The following is a 19011-nucleotide window of genomic DNA, read 5'->3' on the forward strand; positions in this document are numbered from 1 at the left end:
CCTCAGAGTATTGCGGAAGAACGATGTCACTCAACATTTGATGATCTCCTTCTACCCGTCCACAATAGAAAGTGTCCTTTCATACTGCCTCACAGTGTGGTACGCTGGTTTGACATCAACTGATAGGAAGTGCCTACAGAGTGTGGTGGATACAGCACAAGATATTATGGGCTGTCCCGTGAATCCACTGGATGACATCACGGAAGAACGTTGCCTCAGGAGAGTGAGGAAAATTCTCAGGGATGATTCACAACCTGGCCGGCACTTTCTTGATCTCTTGCCCTCGGGCAGAAGATATAGAAGCATGATTAGTCGCACTGCTTGTATCCACGGGCTGTTAGGCTGCTGAATGAAAATATAACAACAGGGCAACCGACTTTCGGGTTTGGTGGGTGTAAACGAAGGGAATTAGGACTAAGAGAGCTGAGTTGGGGGTGCTCGTGTAATCTCAGTGTCTACAAGTTGTACAAGTGACAATAAAGTTTTTCCATTTCAATATTTAGGGCAAGGCCAGGTGATGGCATTGATGGCATTGCTGCCTGAGGCAGAGCAGAAAATGGCACATTTTCCACAAACCAAGGTGCACCACTGTAGTACCGAAGGTAGACCCACTTATTGTGGCACCTGAGGCAAGAAAAAGGTGCTTCTTCCCCTCCCTGGCATTATAAATACAACAACAATAAATTAAATGATTAGCTCTGCTGTTATCAGACCAAAGTCCTTAATCAATTGTGCTATCGTAAAGTAAGGGGTCATTAGCCTACCAAAGATTAGATTATAGAAACAACAAACGTTCCGACCCTCCATGGGTGTCGAAATTCAGTAACGCTTTGCCTTCTAAATAGCCACTTAATTTGACACCCTACGGTGTGGGCTCCCAACTCAGACTCGAATGGTCGCTCTGAGTTGTCACCACAGGTTTGATCTTGCAAGCACATGGATGCTGAGCACTTTTTATTTCTAGAAGCATGAGGTGAAAGCAAAAGCAGAAACCCTTATCCCAAGTTTCTAAAGCGGCAGACAAAATGGCCATTCCATTTTACAAAGCACTTGGAGAGAGGGTGTTTTGTAAATATGTAGCTGTCATTTTGGGCGCCAAAACCTTAGTGTCTGTATTGGGTGTGTGTGTTTTTAATGACAGAAGATTGTTGTACAAAGATGAGATTTTGTAGCATCCTTTTGTGCAGGGTGCCAGACTGAAACGTATCTGTGACTGGTAATACCACAGATGTTTTGCATTCAGGGACGTATCAAAGTGTAATGGGTTTGAGTTACTCGTGCGTAAATTGTCCCCGTTAGGGGGTTTAATTGCCTTGGTTAAACTGTCCTGACTGCACAGCCCATCTCAGTGTGGGTGCCTCAGTCGCTAGCAGAATCTGTCTGTGGGCGTTTCTTAAACCTTTTCCAGCATAAAAGCTGTCTGACTCCCAGTCGTCTCCGCCTCTCACTGCGCGGGAGTCTTCTGCGCAGGGAGGGCATGGGCAGTGGAGGACCAGTGCTCTCCTCACTGATGTCCAGGGAAGAATCCCGGAGCTCTCCCTCCGCTTCCCCCATTTGCCCTCCTTGATCCCTGGTGTTACGCCGATTTCCTTCCTCCTCTACCAAGCTGCGTCTCCCCCTGGTGCTGGTACCTTCTCCTGCAGAATCGGGGAGCCTCTCCTTCGCCTTTCGCTCTGATGTCAGTTCCCTGACACAAAGGGTTGGTGAGACTGGCACCCATCAAGGACGCAGGCCACTCTGCCTCAGAGTGGCTAGGAACCTGCCCACCCACCCAAGCGCTCCTTAGGCTTGTCTTCTGCTGCTCTGGGCAACCAGGAGAGGCACGCATGGGGGCCTCGCTGGAGGAATACAGCCACTGGCATGGGGCACTGCCCCAGCCCTGTGGGGGAGCCTTACCCAAACAGCTGGTGGTGATATTAGAAGTGTGAGTGAATTACCTAGTGGGGCTCAGAATAAAGAAAGGCAGAGAGCACAGGTGAGAGTTGCAGGATGAAAAGGAAGGGAGGGAGGGAGGGAGGGAGGGAGGGAGGGAGGGAGGGAGGAGGCAGAAGGGAAGGCAGACAGAGCGATGGCAGAGGAGGGGAGACAGAGCATAACAGGCCCAACCCCGATGGCTGGAGAGGAAGTCACTGGTGAAGGTGGCAAAAAGCTAATTTTTTGAGTTTCTGCTACATGGTCTCCATACCCTGAAAATAGGGACGTCCCATTCCATAAGCATAATTTTGCTACTGATACCCTCTGGGCAGCTTCCAACATATATAAAAGCATAATAACACACACTTAGTGTAATTTTACTCTTTATACCCCACACAACTTACTGGGTTGCCCCGGCCACTCTGGGCAGTTCCCAACATATATAAAAAACATAATAAAACATGATTTTTTTTTAAAAAAACCTTCCTTATCCAGGATTGCCTTCAGACAGCTCAGGGGTTGGATAAGTCCATACCCTCAAACATTTATCCAATAAAAATAGGGACATCCTAAGGAAAAGTGGGACATTCTGAGTTCAAATCAGAAACAGGGACGGTTTCCCTAAATCATGGACATCCCTGGAAAATAGGGACCCTTGGAGGGTCTGGGTCTCTCTCAGCTTTGGGGGCACTGATACAGCTCCTTGCCAAGGGGCGAAGTGAGTCTAGGTACACCTCTCTTTGCCTTAGCACCTCGGTGTGCTCTGTGGCCCCAAGGAAAGATACTCAGAGTGGAGAACAATTTTCTATCCATCTCATTATGTGAAGGCTGAAAATTATTCTGTAATTTTAACTACTGTTGGACCTAACACCTAAAAGCAAGAGATTTTAATGCTGCATGTTTAATGCTAGAAAAGGGGGAGGGGGACAGCAAATGATTTTAAAAACAAGGTGGGCATGTACAAATCTTCACTTGCTGTCATCAAGTGAAGTAATGATGGGTGTTGTTATGTACTGAGTTGAATAGGATCCAAAATGCAGCAGTCTGATTGGTCCTAGAACAATAGGATTCAGAACCCAGCAGTCTGATTGGTCCTAGAACAATAGGATCCAGAATGCAGCAGTCTGATTGGTCCAACTCCAGGTGGAAGTGAATCCATAACCTGATTGGCCTACAGGAGAATCCCGGAATTAGCCAATCCCGTGGGGCCCATTGTGTAAATAATGTATATAAAGCAGACATTTCGGAGGAACTGGCATTCCTCACTACTATGAGCTGAATAAAGAGTATGAAATCCACACTTGACTCTGAGTATATTTCAGGTGTATATATATATGGAAATTCCCCTGTATCAATGCAACTGTCCCCAGAAGCTTCTGAGATGGTTGTCACAACCAACACCACTTGAAGGTTGCTGATGGCACTTTTTTGATGGGCAGTGTCAAATGGTCTAACCATCAGTGGCATAGGAAAGAATAGTTTGCGGTGGTGCCGTGTAGCCCAGAAGTGTCACGGCTTAATTCAGCCTATTTCAGAATGGGAGAACTTCGTTCATGATATTGTGTAATATAGTGGCTACAAATGTCAAGTTCCTTTGCCATCCCTAAAATTCATGGATTTCCCCTGACGTCACTGGTTTTAAGATTATGGCCCTGGTTTGTTCTCATAATCAAACTCTGTACGTAGTATTTTCTACAAACCTAACCTTGTTGATTTTTGCATTCCGCATCATCAGCAAAGTTTACAGATCGTTACACATTGTTAAAGTTGAATTCAAGTTTACACATCATTAAAGTAACAGTTGTAACGGCAAGTACTCGGAGGAGCTGATAAAAAACAAAATAGCACATTCGTAGTGAGTGACTGAGGCAAAATGTATTGATTTACTTAATTTTAAATAGTTCTTCGCTCAAGGATAAAAAGTGGACCTGAAGATTTTTTTTGAACCAGGTGACATTTATTAGATAACTTTTCTGTTGCAGGCTATCCAGTCTTAAGTGGCTTTTTAACTGAAGAGCCAAATTGTTGAAAAGTAATCACCTTGACATCTGATACACGTTGGTGTAATTCCATTGGTGATAACGGAATTCTTGCCAGTCTATCACGGGGATGCAAGGGCATCAGGTGACTGCTCTAAACGACAAGCAGTTATACTAATGCACAATAGTTATGATTGGTTTTTTTGCTGTGGGACAAATGTGCCTCATCATTTTCCTTTCAAAGTAATTTTACAGTACTAAAAACTAAGAATCAAAAGCATTTTTTGTACGATTTTGGTTTTTGCGTAAAAGGGCAGGAGGGATGCTGGTTTGTTGTTGCTTTTATGACTGCGTAGTAGCAAAGGACCGCAATACCTCAAGGACCGCCTCTTTCCATATGAACCTACCAGGACCCTGAGATCATCTTCTGAGGCCCTCCTTTATATGCCCCCTCCTTGAGAGGTACGGAGGGTGGCAACACGAGAACAGGGCCTTCTCTGCAGTGGCTCCCTGTCTGTGGAATTCTTTCCCCAGTGAGATTCGCCTGGCCCCTTCATTTCACACCTTTAGGTGCCAGGCAAAAATGTTCCTCTTTAAATCAGGCCTTTGCTTGGTTGACATCCTATGCCCTTTTAAAATGTGTTGGGGGGGTTATTGGGTTGTTTTGTTTTGATTATGTATTTTGTGGTTTTAGATTCTGGTGTTTTTTTTCTGTGAACCCCCTGGGACCTACAGGCATAAGGCGCTATACACTTTACTTACTTACTTACTTACTTACTTACTTAATACTATATAATTAGTAAGTAATAATGATGTTGTTGATGATGGCAAAATCAAGCAGACAAACATTAGTTGAACTACAAAAAGAAAACTGGGGAAAATGAGGAACTAAGTTAGAACAGGGAAACTAAGTGACGGATGCAGCTGAACAATACATTGTCAGTTTCAATCTGCTACATTGACCTTTTTTATTAAAAAAATAATCACAAATGACACTGATTTTCCACCATGGAATACCCTGCTAAATTAATTTAGAACGATAGGATTTCCCATTCCCCACCTAAGGATTTCCTGATTATCTAGCAATTCTATTGTAGTCACAGAAGGAGGAATGGGGGTGGCTGCATTAACCACATGATCTGAGTACCGCTTTCCAAAATTAGATGTCATGTTTTGCTTCCAGTGTATTACGTGGCTTTCAACCATATTACTTATAACTGTACTACTCTGGCGTAAATAGGCTGGGGGTGGAAGATGTGGACTTTGTTTCGTTCAGGCGGGGCACTAGTGACACACAGTTCAGGGCTCTTTTCCCCACTACAATTGCGTTATCAGCCTCTCATAACTGTCAACTTTCTTCCTGTGTCTCTTTTTGCTGCCACAGCCAATTCTGTTTTTAACAACACCAGGCAGAAACCCAAAAGGTGCTGTTTTTCTCAAAACGGACTGGAGGGAGGAGCTGTCTTCCTGTCACAGAACTCTTACATTTTCAGGACAGGCAGATGCAGAAGCAAATCTCTTGCCTGGAGAAAGTCCCTGCTTCAGTCTTTGGCAATGACAAAGTGGTTTAACAGTTGGTCTCCCCTTCCCGTGGGAAATAGGGGCATAGCTGTCAAAGTTTCCCTTTTTTAAGGGAAATTCCCTTATTCCGAATAGGATTCCTCGCAAGAAAAGGGAAAAGTTGACAGCTATGAAGAGGGGGTCTCCTAACAGCTCTCAGCACTCTCCACAACTCCCATAATTCTCTGGGGGAAGAAGACATGATGGTTTAAAGTACTTTGGAGAGACACACTAACCAGATAAGCCCCTAGGGGTCAGTACAACTATAGTAAAATTAACCTATGACATTCCACTATGGGGCTCGAGAAATCAGCTGCAGCTAACAAATGCAAAACCTTTCCCAAAGAGCTCTTGAAGTTGTACCTGCTTCTTCGATGGGAAAAGCTCTCGCTGATTTCGTGTGTGTGTGTAATTTGTTATTAAATTTTCTGTTTTACAATTTAAAATACTTATTTTAACATCCTTAAAATACCAATGACTTCCCTTCTTCTCTTTCCATGGTTCATATTGCATATCATATATGCCTGCATATTTTACAAAAACTAAACCATTATTGAACCCATCCAAACTTATTTACACTGTTGAAATTATCTTAATGCTGCCAGCCTTTTCAGCTGTACACAGTAATTTCCCATATATTCAATATTTCCAATCTTCTCTAAACGTATGTTCTTCTTGTTCTCTTATTCTATATGTTAAGTCTGCAAGCTGCACATATTCTGTCAGCTTAAGTTGCCATTCTTCTTTAGTTGGGACCGTGCTCGTTTTCCATTTTGGGGCTAACAAAACATGGGCCGCAGACCAGCTCTCCCTGATTTCTGACGCATACCAGCAACATCTCTGAGAGGTTGCCGAGGTGAAAAATGAAGCCTCTGGGGTTATTGTGACCCTGGGAAGAGCAAGTGAATGACCTTGAATGGGAGGTAAGCCCAAGGGCAACTCAGAATGAACAATAGAGACAAAGGCTACGTTGTACGGCAGGTCTGCAGAAGAGAAAACAGAAAACCATTATAATTATCCCATTCCATAAGGATATTTTTGCTATTGATACCCCTCACATCTTACTGGGTAGCCCACTCTGGACCGATTTCAACATGTATATAAAAACAGAAGAAAACATGTTTTTTTTTTTAAAAAAACTTCCCTATACAGGATTGCCTTCAGATGGCTGGGGGGATTGGATAACTCCATACCCTCCAACATTTCTCCAATGAAATAGGGACATCCTAAGGAAAAGTGGGGCATTCCAAGATCAAACCAGAACTTGAGACAGCATTTTTAAATCAGGGGACATCCCTGGAAAATAAGGACACTTGGAGGTTCTGCAGTAAATAACAATCAAAACTAAAATCAGTTTAATTAATTGCACACAATGGATGAACTTAGAATCATAGATTTGGACGGGACCATGACAGTTATCTAGTCCAACTCCCTGCAATGCAGGAATCTCTTGCCCAACATGGGGCTTGAACCCACAGCCTTGAGATTAAGAGTCTCGTGCTCTACTGACTGAGCCATTGGTCTGGTGATGCAATCTAATTAAGCAAAACAGTGCAAACAACTTTAGTATAAACATTAAATAAAGCGGCCTCCTGCCATCACACTGTTGTGACAGTCAACAAATGAATCCCAGAGTACCGTTGTGAAACTACCTGCGAAAATTCAGATCACTTACGTAATCTACGATGAGTTGTATTTACACACCGTTTACAATGAATTGTCACGAGTAGTCAATATGGGAGGTCAGTACAAACTCTTGACCTCCACAACTGGAGTTGTTTTGCAAAGGATGTTTACAGACTCCATGCTGCTTTAGAGATGATTGGACTATAATCACAGGCAAAATAAAGTTTGTACATGCAATATTAAACTTGGTGTATGGTTTCACTCGCTTCTTAAAAACTGTGTACCGAAATATTCCCATGGAAGCCCACGATACTTTGGCTCAACATATGGATGAAAAGAGGCGTCACTAGAGCGATGGGATATTTTCCTATTTTGATTCTTGAAGTAACTCTAACCAGTTCCCAGGAGTTTTGATGCCTCTGGGATACAGATTACCCTGAACCAGATCAGCCCTGCAGAGAATTGCTCCATTCCAACCCCGATTAAATGATCCTTTCCGTAAAACCCTTAGAGAAGGGTTTTGTAGAGAATCCCCCTCAAGGACCAGATTCGGCAATCCTAGTCCAAATAACCCTGTTGCCAAATGTCACAATTGGTCAGGTCATTTCTGGATATTAAGAATTTTTATTTATTTTTTTACTAAGAGTGCAGTCAGAACTATTTGGACCCAACCCAAATCATTTCATGTGCTTTTCATATGCAGCTGAAATAATATAGCTAGTAAGTACATTTTAAGGAATTGTACTCTCAAAAAGGGAGCTAATTCAGCACTCTGGTGAATTATGGCCTTTTAAAAGTTTCTTGTGGGGGTGGCTGGTTTGTTTGTTTTTTACAATTTTTTGGGCATTCTCATTCTGTATTTTATGTTGTGAACCAGCCTGTGATGTTCAGATGAAGGGCGGAATAAAAATTTAATACATAATAATAAAAACTGGAGGGAATCAGTTACAGCCATTCATTTGTGTAGCATGTAGGCCTCTGATTTTTACAGGAATTTGACATCTTTTAAGATTTCAATAGATGCAATATTACACTTAGAAATTTATTACGTGAAACAGGGTGGGGAATTTGTGACCCTCCCACTCTTGTTGCCATACAATTCTCACCATCCCTTAACCTTATAATTTATTTAATTAGTATTTGCTGTTTGTTAAATTTATGTCCCACTTTCCCTCCCAAATGAGCCCAGAGTGCCAAACACAAAAAGTTAAAACACTACCATTTAAAATAAAATAAAAACGTATTTTTAACATTTAAAAACAATTTTAAGCATCTACGTAATGTTTACAGACAAGCAAAAGCATCTAAAACCATTTAAAATCCACTGACTCTGCAGACTGCAGGACAAGAAAAAGGTACAGCAGTCTCCATGGATGCAGTGTCGCAAGCCCTTCTTAAGATAAACCAATCTCTGGAGAATCTAACAAAGCAGACAGCAGAAAATACCAAGAAATTGACAGAGAATTCACAGAAATTGACAGATTTAACAACAAGACTTGACCTGAATACAGAATCTATAAATAGGCTTATGCAAGAAAATTCTGCCACACGCCAAATTGCGGAGGAAGCTAGAACTATTGCTGGAGAGACCCAGGAAAAATTAGAACCGATTGCCAGGAAGGTCTATGACCATGATGCAACTCTGGCATTGTGGGAACTACAAAGAAAAGAAAGGAATTTGAAATTACGATCAATTCCAGAGGACGAAGGAGACAATCTTACGGACTTTTTAACGAAAGAGTTTGCTGATGCCTGGGAAGATTTAGAGGAAGACGAATTTAAAATCACAACAGCATTTAGACTGGGCAGAAGACAGAACAGAAAGGCACCGAGAGACTGTCTGATTACCTTGAGATCGAAGGAGGAAAGAGACAAAATTTTAAGACTGCACTTTGAAAAGGCCTTACAAATTGGGAACTCACCGATACAGATCTTTAAAGACATTCCTAAACATATTTTGGACTTGAGAGCTTCTTATAAGGATTTGGTTTACCTGTTAAAGAAGAACACCATTCTCTTCAGGTGGGAATTTCCACAGGGACTGTCCTTTGACTACAGGGGGAAGAAGGTGAAAATAAAGACGATACAGGATAAAGACAGGTTCCTGCAAAGAAATCAAGAAGACTTACAGAAAGGAACTGTAGACCCAATTGCTGAGCAAAAGAGTGTAATAGACATCTTGAACCTTTCGTTTGGACAGAATCTTCCACCACCAACAGAGGAGGAACAACAATTGGGAGCTGTTGGAGGAATACCAGAAAAATAACAAGATGGCCCTGCAATTCCTTAGCTGGAATTGTAATGGGATGAACAGTCCTTTGAAGAGACGACAAGTATTTCATATTTTGTACAGAGAACAACTGGACTTGATTTGCTTACAGGAAACCCATATAACTAGAGCACACAGGAGACTGCTTATGAATAAAAAATTGGGACAAGAATTTATTTCGTCGGATAAAGTGAAAAAAAGAGGAGTTGTGATTTATGTAAAAGAGAAGTGGGCTCCAAAAATGATGTTCAAAGATGAACAAGGAAGATATTTAGCGGTGGAAATTCAGGTACAAGGAGAAAAATTTTTGATAATTGGGATCTATGCACCAAATGAAGGTAAAGCAGAATTCTTCAAAAAACTCCATGAAACTTTGACGGATTATTTGGAATACAATATGATAATCATGGGAGATATGAATGGTGTAGTCTCTACAAACATGGACAAGACACAAAGACTGACACTCACTAAAGAAGGGAGACTCCCGAAGACTTTCTTCGAAATGACTGAAAATATGGACTTAATAGACATTTGGAGAACAAGGAACCCTCTTGAAAGAGAGGGAACCTTTTTCTCCCATGCAAAGATGACCTGGACCAGAATCGACCAAATATGGGTTACTAGTGGAATGGCTCCGAAGATTAAGAAGGTAGAAATCTGCCCAAAAACCTGTTCCGACCATAACGCCGTGAAGATGGAAATGAAATTTACAACAACTGGTCAGTTTAGATGGAGAATGAATGACACCCTATTCCGAGATAGAGAGATCCACATGAAGGCCCAAAAAACTCTAAAGGACTATTTTGAAATCAATCTAAAGGGCGATGTGGAAAAAAGAGTGATCTGGGACGCAAGTAAAGCTGTGATGCGAGGATTTTTGATTCAACAAAATTCAATAAAGAAGAGAAAACAGAATGAGAAAAAGGAAAAAATTTTGGAAAAGATAAAAGAAGGAGAGAAAAAATTAAGATCAAAACCAAAGTCCCAGGAGATTTTGAGGGAGATCAAGTTGTATCAAACACAATATATGGAATTGATGAACCAAGAGATAGAATGGAAAATAAAGCAAATGAAACAAAAGACATTTGAGTCGGCAGACAAATGTGGTAAACTTCTGGCATGGCAACTTAAGAAAAGACAGAAATTAAATACAGTCACGAGTCTAGAAGTGGATGGAAAAAATATATCTAAACCCAACGAGATAAGAAATTGTTTTGTGAGTTATTTTAAAAAACTTTATTCCCAAGGATTACAAAATGAAGAGGACATAGACAAATTCCTTAATAAATATGGATTACAAAAAATCTCTCATCATAGCAAGGTGGATCTAAACCAGAGAATAACAGAACAAGAGATAGAGGGTGCCATTCAGGACATGCAATTGGGCAAATCTCCAGGGCCAGACGGACTGACTTCCAGATATTATAAATCTTTAAAGGAATGGCTGATACAACCGCTAAAGGAAGTTTGTAACGAGATCTTAGAGGGAAAAAAGGCACCCGAATCGTGGAAAGAAGCATATATCTCACTCATACCAAAGACAGAGACTGAAAAGACTCAACTGAAGAACTACCGCCCAATTTCGTTATTGAATGTGGATTACAAAATTTTTGCAGACATTTTAGCAAAAAGATTTAAAAGAGTACTGATGGAGAAGATTCATAGAGACCAAGCAGGCTTTCTCCCAAAAAGACACCTCTCAGATAATGTTAGGAATATAATAGACATTCTGGAAAAGTTAGAGGTGAACATAAATACTAAAGCAGTTTTGATATTTGTGGATGCGGAGAAAGCCTTTGACAATATTTCGTGGAGTTTTATGAAAAAGAATCTTCATGGGATGGGGGTAGGACAAGGATTTGAGAATGGTATGGGTGCAATATATTCCGAACAAAAAGCTAAGTTGATTGTAAATAATGTAATAACTGAGGAACTTAAGATAGAAAAAGGAACACGACAGGGGTGCCCAATTTCCCCATTGCTTTTTATTTCGGTCCTGGAGGTGTTGCTGAACATGATTAGAGACGACCAGCAGGTTAAAGGTGTAGAGGTCGGAACCAAACACTATAAGTTAAGAGCGTTCGCAGATGACCTTGTTTTGACCCTGCAGGAGCCAAACACTAGTACAAAAAGAGTGTTGGAAATAATCCAACAATTTGGACAGGTAGCTGGATTTAAATTGAATAAACAAAAAACTAAAGTCTTAGGGAAAAACCTAACAGATATGGAAAAGAATAAGTTTCAAGAAGAGACAGGTCTGACGGTGGTTAAGAAGGTGAAATATCTAGGGGTTAATTTAACATCTAAAAACTTGAATCTGTATAAGGATAATTATGAAAAATGTTGGTCAGAAATTTAAAAAGATTTAGAAATATGGTCAAATTTGAGATTGTCAATGTTAGGCCGAATTGCAGTGATTAAGATGAATGTATTGCCTAGAATGTTATTTCTATTTCAAACTTTGCAGATTATTGACAAGATGGACTGTTTCAAGAGGTGGCAGAAAGACATTGCGAAATTTGTCTGGCAGGGCAAAAAGCCCAGAATAAAATATAAAATTCTAACAGATGCAAAAGAAAGAGGGGGATTTGCCCTGCCGGACTTAAAATTGTATTATGAAGCAGCAGCATTCTGCTGGCTGAAAGAGTGGATGCTCCTCGAGAATACAGATATCTTGGACTTAGAAGGTTTCAATAATGCATTTGGCTGGCATGCATATCTATGGTATGACAAAATCAAAGTGCATAGTGCCTTTAAAAATCATATTGTAAGGAAAGCGTTGTTTAATGTGTGGATGAGATATAAAGATCTGTTGGAAAACAAAACCCCTAGATGGTTGTCACCCTTAGAGGCTAAGGCCCACAAGAAAGTTAATATGGAGGTCGGATGGCCAAAGTATTGTGAGATCTTAGAACAGGATGGAGAGAAACTGAAATTAAAGAGCCATGAAAAATTAAAACCCAAAGTACAAGATTGGCTCCACTATTATCAAATAATGGAGGTTTTTAAACAAGACAGGAAAATTGGCTTCCAGGTGGAAAAATCAAAACTTGAGACAGAATTGTTAGAACCCAATACTAAGAATTTGTCAAGAATGTATAACTTGCTGTTGAAATGGAATACACAAGACGAAACAGTTAAATCAGTTATGATTAAGTGGGCACAGGACATTGGTCATAATATTATGTCTGCTGACTGGGAAAGGTTGTGGAACACTGGTATTAAATTTACGGCATGTAGTGCTTTAAAGGAAAATGTGATGAAAATGGTCTATAGGTGGTACATGACTCCAGTTAAGCTAGCAAAAATTTACCATTTGCCTGATAACAAATGTTGGAAATGTAAGGAAACTGAAGGTACTTTTTATCATCTTTGGTGGACATGCCCGAAGATTAAGGTTTTCTGGGAGATGATATATAATGAAATGAAAAAGGTATTTAAATATACCTTTCTTAAGAAACCAGAGGCCTTTCTCTTGGGCATTGTCGGCCAATTGGTGCCAAAAAAGGATAGAACTTTTTTCATGTATGCAACAACAGCAGCAAGAATACTGATCGCAAAGTATTGGAAGACACAAGATCTACCCACCTTGGAAGAATGGCAGATGAAAGTGATTGACTATATGACATTGGCGGAAATGACGAGCAGAATTCGTGACCAGGGAAAGGAGACTGCGGAAGAAGACTGGAAGAAATTTAAGACTTATCTTAAGAACTATTATAAACTTGATGAAGTTTAGAATGTCGAGATTTTACAGAGAGAAAGGGTTGCAGTAATATAAGATTAGATTAAGAAAGGACTATGATGAATTAGGATTGGAAAAAATATTTATAAATTGCTATAAAATTTGGACATGAGGATGCAGAAAGGGGAGGTATGGGGAAGTCCGAGGAAAGAAGTTTATGAAAGGACATTTTGAAATTATATTTGTTTGTTTGTCTGTTTTTCTTTTATGTTTGTTTGTTATAAAAACTCTTGTAAAACCAATAAAATTTTTATAAAAAAAAAAAAGAATTTTTATTTATTTTTTTACTAAGAGTGCAGTCAGAACTATTTGGACCCAACCCAAATCATTTCATGTGCTTTTCATATGCAGCTGAAATAATATAGCTAGTAAGTACATTTTAAGGAATTGTACTCTCAAAAAGGGAGCTAATTCAGCACTCTGGTGAATTATGGCCTTTTAAAAGTTTCTTGTGGGGGTGGCTGGTTTGTTTGTTTTTTACAATTTTTTGGGCATTCTCATTCTGTATTTTATGTTGTGAACCAGCCTGTGATGTTCAGATGAAGGGCGGAATAAAAATTTAATACATAATAATAAAAACTGGAGGGAATCAGTTACAGCCATTCATTTGTGTAGCATGTAGGCCTCTGATTTTTACAGGAATTTGACATCTTTTAAGATTTCAATAGATGCAATATTACACTTAGAAATTTATTACGTGAAACAGGGTGGGGAATTTGTGACCCTCCCACTCTTGTTGCCATACAATTCTCACCATCCCTTAACCTTATAATTTATTTAATTAGTATTTGCTGTTTGTTAAATTTATGTCCCACTTTCCCTCCCAAATGAGCCCAGAGTGCCAAACACAAAAAGTTAAAACACTACCATTTAAAATAAAATAAAAACGTATTTTTAACATTTAAAAACAATTTTAAGCATCTACGTAATGTTTACAGACAAGCAAAAGCATCTAAAACCATTTAAAATCCACTGACTCTGCAGACTGCAGCTAATATAAAATTAGCCGATCTCTCCACATACATTGAAATAAAATGTGGTCTTTAAATCTAGAAATTGTTGTAAAATTTATGATTTTAAGGAATACCAATTTGAAGTTTTAAGTGCATGATTTTCAGATAATTATTTTTAGATTATAACTCTGAGGAAGGTTATGTCCCCAAATCTGCCCTATTTATTATCCTCTTCCAATTATAAGTAATGTTACACCAGCAGCACTCTTTTGTTCCGATAGTGTTTTCTGTGGCCGCAGTCCCAGACCCCACAGTTTTGTATTTTGAATGAGGGTTTCAAAATTTTAGCTGGAGAAGCATATAGTATATTTATCTAAGGTCCAGTGCTCTTTTGTGTTATAAAAGGGCAAGGGGTAAAAAAAGCAAACACGGTTTCCTTAATCACTGTCTACTGCTTAGAGACTCCAGAAATCTTCCTCTGTTTCCTACTTAGTTGACGGGCATCTGGTCAGCTGAAGGTTTCTTAAAAACAGTGAATCTTTTGTTAACAACCACTATGGTGTTCGAGGTGACTCAAGAAAAGAGCAAAACAAACAGAGAAAGTGATATGATATTCTTCTTGTTTGAAGAAAACAAAGACTTGGAAAGAGAGGACTTGGCATCTGTCCTAACTTTTGGGATAATCAATTTTTATTTCTTTCCCAAAAAAAGCTTCACCACTCACATAGTAATCTGAAACAGTACACTGGAGGAGGCAAAAGATCATTCAGGTTGGGGAGGAGAGACTAGCAAACTAGAACACGACACTGCTTCTCTGAAGCTGGGAACATTTTTCCTTATTCCCCTTGTCCAGTGGTCGGTTGTACAAAGTGCTGCCTTTGTTCTAAGTGGCCTGCCACCAAGTTCCTTCTTGGATGCTCCTAGCTCTAGGATGCAGGGTGATGGAGCTCTTGTGGCATTTGGTTATGATATCTATGGTATCTGGTTGCTGAAACTCATCAGCTCCTGGCTCCCGACTAAGGCGCAGATTCAGCAGTCTCTGACTGCAAACACAACCTCCTCCTCCTCCTCCTCCTCCTTCTTCTTCTGGGATCACTCTTAGCCAAGTAAGATTGTGTTCCACAAACACAGTTTAACAGTGAGTCCGTAAGTGACTGTGGAGGTCAATTCTGGATCCCCACGTGCTTCTTCCAGTACACTGGCATTAGTTCACCAGCCTTCCAAAGTGATGTGTAAACATTTTTGGAGACACCGTTGATGGAATCTTTTGAGGAGTTGGAGATGCCATTTATAAGTGGTCCATGTTTCACCAGCATACAGCAAGATTGGTAGTACAATAGTTTTGTAAGCATTTTGGTTTCCCTGCAAATGTCCTGGTCCTCAAACACTCTGCACTCCAAACACTCCAACATTACACCATTGAGTTGGATTTGTGGTGTTGCAGATGGGTTGTTTTGTGCTTGTTGGTGCAGCACTTTGGTTTTTGGGATGTTGAGCAACCGGCCGAGCTTTTCACAAGTTTCTGCGAAGATATTTACGATAGTTTGGAGGTCATCCTCTGAGTGTGCCAACACAACCACTGGGATAGCTCAGTCAGTAGAGCATGAGACTCTTAATCTCAGAGTCGTGGGTTTGCGTCTCACACTGGGCAAAAGATTCCTGCATTGTAGAGGTTTGGACCACATGATCCTTGCGGTCCCTTCCAACTCTATAATTCTATGATGCTACAAGTCTAAGAGTGAGAATAATGGTTTCACAATAGGAAATCTAGTGCAATAGTTGAAGCATTATTTGTCCAGGGCAGGCTATTCTTAGAGTACTTGAAGTCAAGAGAGTGTATTTGTTCTGAACGGAAAATAAATAATCTGTTGTTGTTTTTAATGGCAAGCCTGCTTAATTCTTTTATTAATGGTTCTCTTTTCGAAACAGCCTCACTTTTTTCTAATGAAATCTTGCTTTAAAGAAAGAAAGTGTTGGTTTCCATTACCCAGACTTTGAGGGCAATCAGGTAAAAAAAAGTCTTGAAGAGTCTATTTCAAGGATTCCCATGTTACCCGCAAATACGCTGAGCTAGGTTTTCCCCCCTGCTGATGGATGACATTGATCTGGAAACAAATGGGATATGTGTAATTCAGAAGAATGGCAAGGACTACTGCATTTTCATTAATTGCTGACAGTGTAATTCCACACACAATTTACTTGTGAGTAAGTTTCACTGAACTTAGGGGAATGTACTGATCAATAAACACGTGCAGGCCTATTAGTTTCATTTCTGTTTCCTGATGGAAACTTTCCAAGACAGGAACCCTTTAGAAAATATTTTTTTGGTCTCAACAAATATACAAAAATATAATTCCTTAATTGTAATTCAGTGTCCTGTCTTCTGTACCCAACTGAGATCAAGAAAGGGAGTGTTTTCTTCATCAAAGCAGTTAACTAAAACCCTTTTGATATTCTTCTTCTTTGATCAGGGCTGGCGTCAGGGGTTGGCATGGCCCAGGCCACATTAGGGAGCCCACTGCCAATCCCTGGAGCCTCCTGGTTCTATTGCTGCTTCTCCTTGCTGATGCTACATGTTTACCTGCAAGCAATGAAGTGAGATGATATGATACAATACGATATTTTATTGTCATTATCCCATACAGAACAATGAAATTGAAAAATCTACATAAGACATTCAAAAACCCCTAAAAACTCCGAAACCCCATTTTAAAATACAATATACTACAGAGACTCCTTATACTGCGTTTAAAACCAGAATTGCATTTGGGAACAAACTGTTTCTCAGGCGGCTAGTCCTGGTCTTTATAACCCTATATCTTCTTCCAGAAGGCAGAAGCTGAAAAAGATCATTTCCAGGGTGTGTACTATCCCGCGCTATCTCTGCAGCTTTCTTATGGCACCTGACAGCATAGATTCGATCTAAGGTGGGAAGAGTGCACCCAATTATTCTCTCTGCAGTCTTTACAACCCTGGACAGCATGGTTTTCCCTGGCCGTGCAGCTCCCAAATCACACACACAGACAATAAGTAAATACGCTCTCCACAGTACATGATGGAGAAGAAAGAGCAGTAACTTATTTTTATTTGATTTTGATTTTGACAAAATAAGAATCATAAATAAATAAGAATCACAAATAAATAAATAAATAAATAAATAAGAATAAACATGTGCATCCCACCACTGAGACCATTCCATTGTAACTATTCAACCTCCCAAAATTTCAACCGCTCTTGTGATGGTTTGGCCCCGTTCCATTTGAACAGTATAAATTCTACAAACACCCTCCATATCTCCTCAAAACCATTTCTCCTGCATATTCCCCATCTTACCTTAAAGGCACATGCTAATTCATCATTAATAGCTATATCCCACACCTCTTTATATTATTTGTCCATTTTATAAGAGCAGTAACTTATGCGTACTTTGTCCTCTGTCTCAAGAGCCAGTGTGGTGTAGTGGTTAAGAGTGGTGGACTTCTAATCTGGGGAACCAGGTTCGCTTCTCCGCTCCTCCACATGCAGCTGCTGGGTGACCTTGGGCCAGTCACACTTCTCTCAGCCTCACTCACCTGAAACACTCAAACACTCTGTGTTTGTTGTGGGGGAGGAAGGGAAAGGAGATTGTTAGCCGCTTTGAGACTCCTTAAGGGGAGTGAAAGGCGGGATATCAAGTCCAAACGCTTCTTCTTGGAGGGGGTTTGGACTGGATACAGAGTCATAGAATCATAGAGATGAAAAGGTCCTGAGGATCATGTAGTCCAACCCCCTGAAATGCAGCTGTCCTTTATGGGGATCAATTGGAGGGAGGGACGTAGATCAAATACCATGTAGCGAATAGCTGCAAACAATATGGCAGTCCAAAAAGCTAAAATATAAAAAATAAAAAAATGAGGATATCCAGTCATTCTTCCACAGAATGTACAGTTTGCCCCTGAGACGTACTGCCTGTTTAGCTAATTGGATTGTGGATTGATCCCAAACTTTTTTTTTTTACCCATGCATTTTTATTTGCTATGCAATCAGCTTTCTTCAGAGTAAATAACTGCCTGGAACTTGTAAGTGAAACATTCAGTTGAAAAGCAAACATCTTAAGAGGAAAACTAGCAAAACAGGAAACTTGGCTGACAGCTTCAGGTTTTATCTGTCAGCTTTTTCTGTGTGTAAATATCAGGAAGAAAAGGTGCTGCCAATATGTAAACTCTGTGGGACAGACCCAAGGAAAAATGAACATAAACTGAGTTTAGTTCAGAGACTAAACTAAGAATAAGATATTGAAAACTTCCTCTCTCGCTGGAAGAAAATACGAAATTTTATCAGATATGGTTGGCTGGCATCTGTCTCGGGAGACAATGGAAGAGGGCACCTTTGAGGGTGAAGCCAACCTGTTGGAGAATTATAGAGCCTGCTGTGGTTGTAGAGGCAGATATGGGAGAGACATGTTTTGTGGCAGCTGGAGCAGATGAGGGGTTGTCACATTCTTGAGCTCACATTGAACTGTGTGAGACACTCTTATCTAAAGCAGAATTTACCTTGCACTCTTCTTCGGTGATCACTCATAGCCGAGTAAGACTGTCTTCCATAAACACAGTGTTAACAGTGAGTCCGTAAGTGACTGTGACGGCCAATTTTGGATCCACATGTCCTTCCACAGTGGGGACATGGGTTTCCAGGTGGGAGTTGATCATGATGAGGGTTTGCCAAACATGCCTTCCTCTTAGCACCTTTCTCCCTTTTGTCCTGAGTTCAAGCGTCTTCAAAGTCCATGACACCTTTGGTAAAGAATGTTCTCCAATTGGAGAGCTTGCAGGCCAGTGTTTCCCAGTTGTTGGCGTTTATACTACATTTTTTAAGATTTGCCTTGAGAGAGTCTTTAAACCTCTTTTGTTGACCACCAGCATTACGCTTTCCATTTTTAAATTCGGAATAGAGTAGTTGCTTTGGAAGATGATAATCAGGCTTCCG

Source organism: Podarcis vaucheri (assembly GCF_965113315.1).
Source record: "Podarcis vaucheri genome assembly, chromosome: 11".
Taxonomy (NCBI): Eukaryota; Metazoa; Chordata; class Lepidosauria; order Squamata; family Lacertidae; genus Podarcis; species Podarcis vaucheri.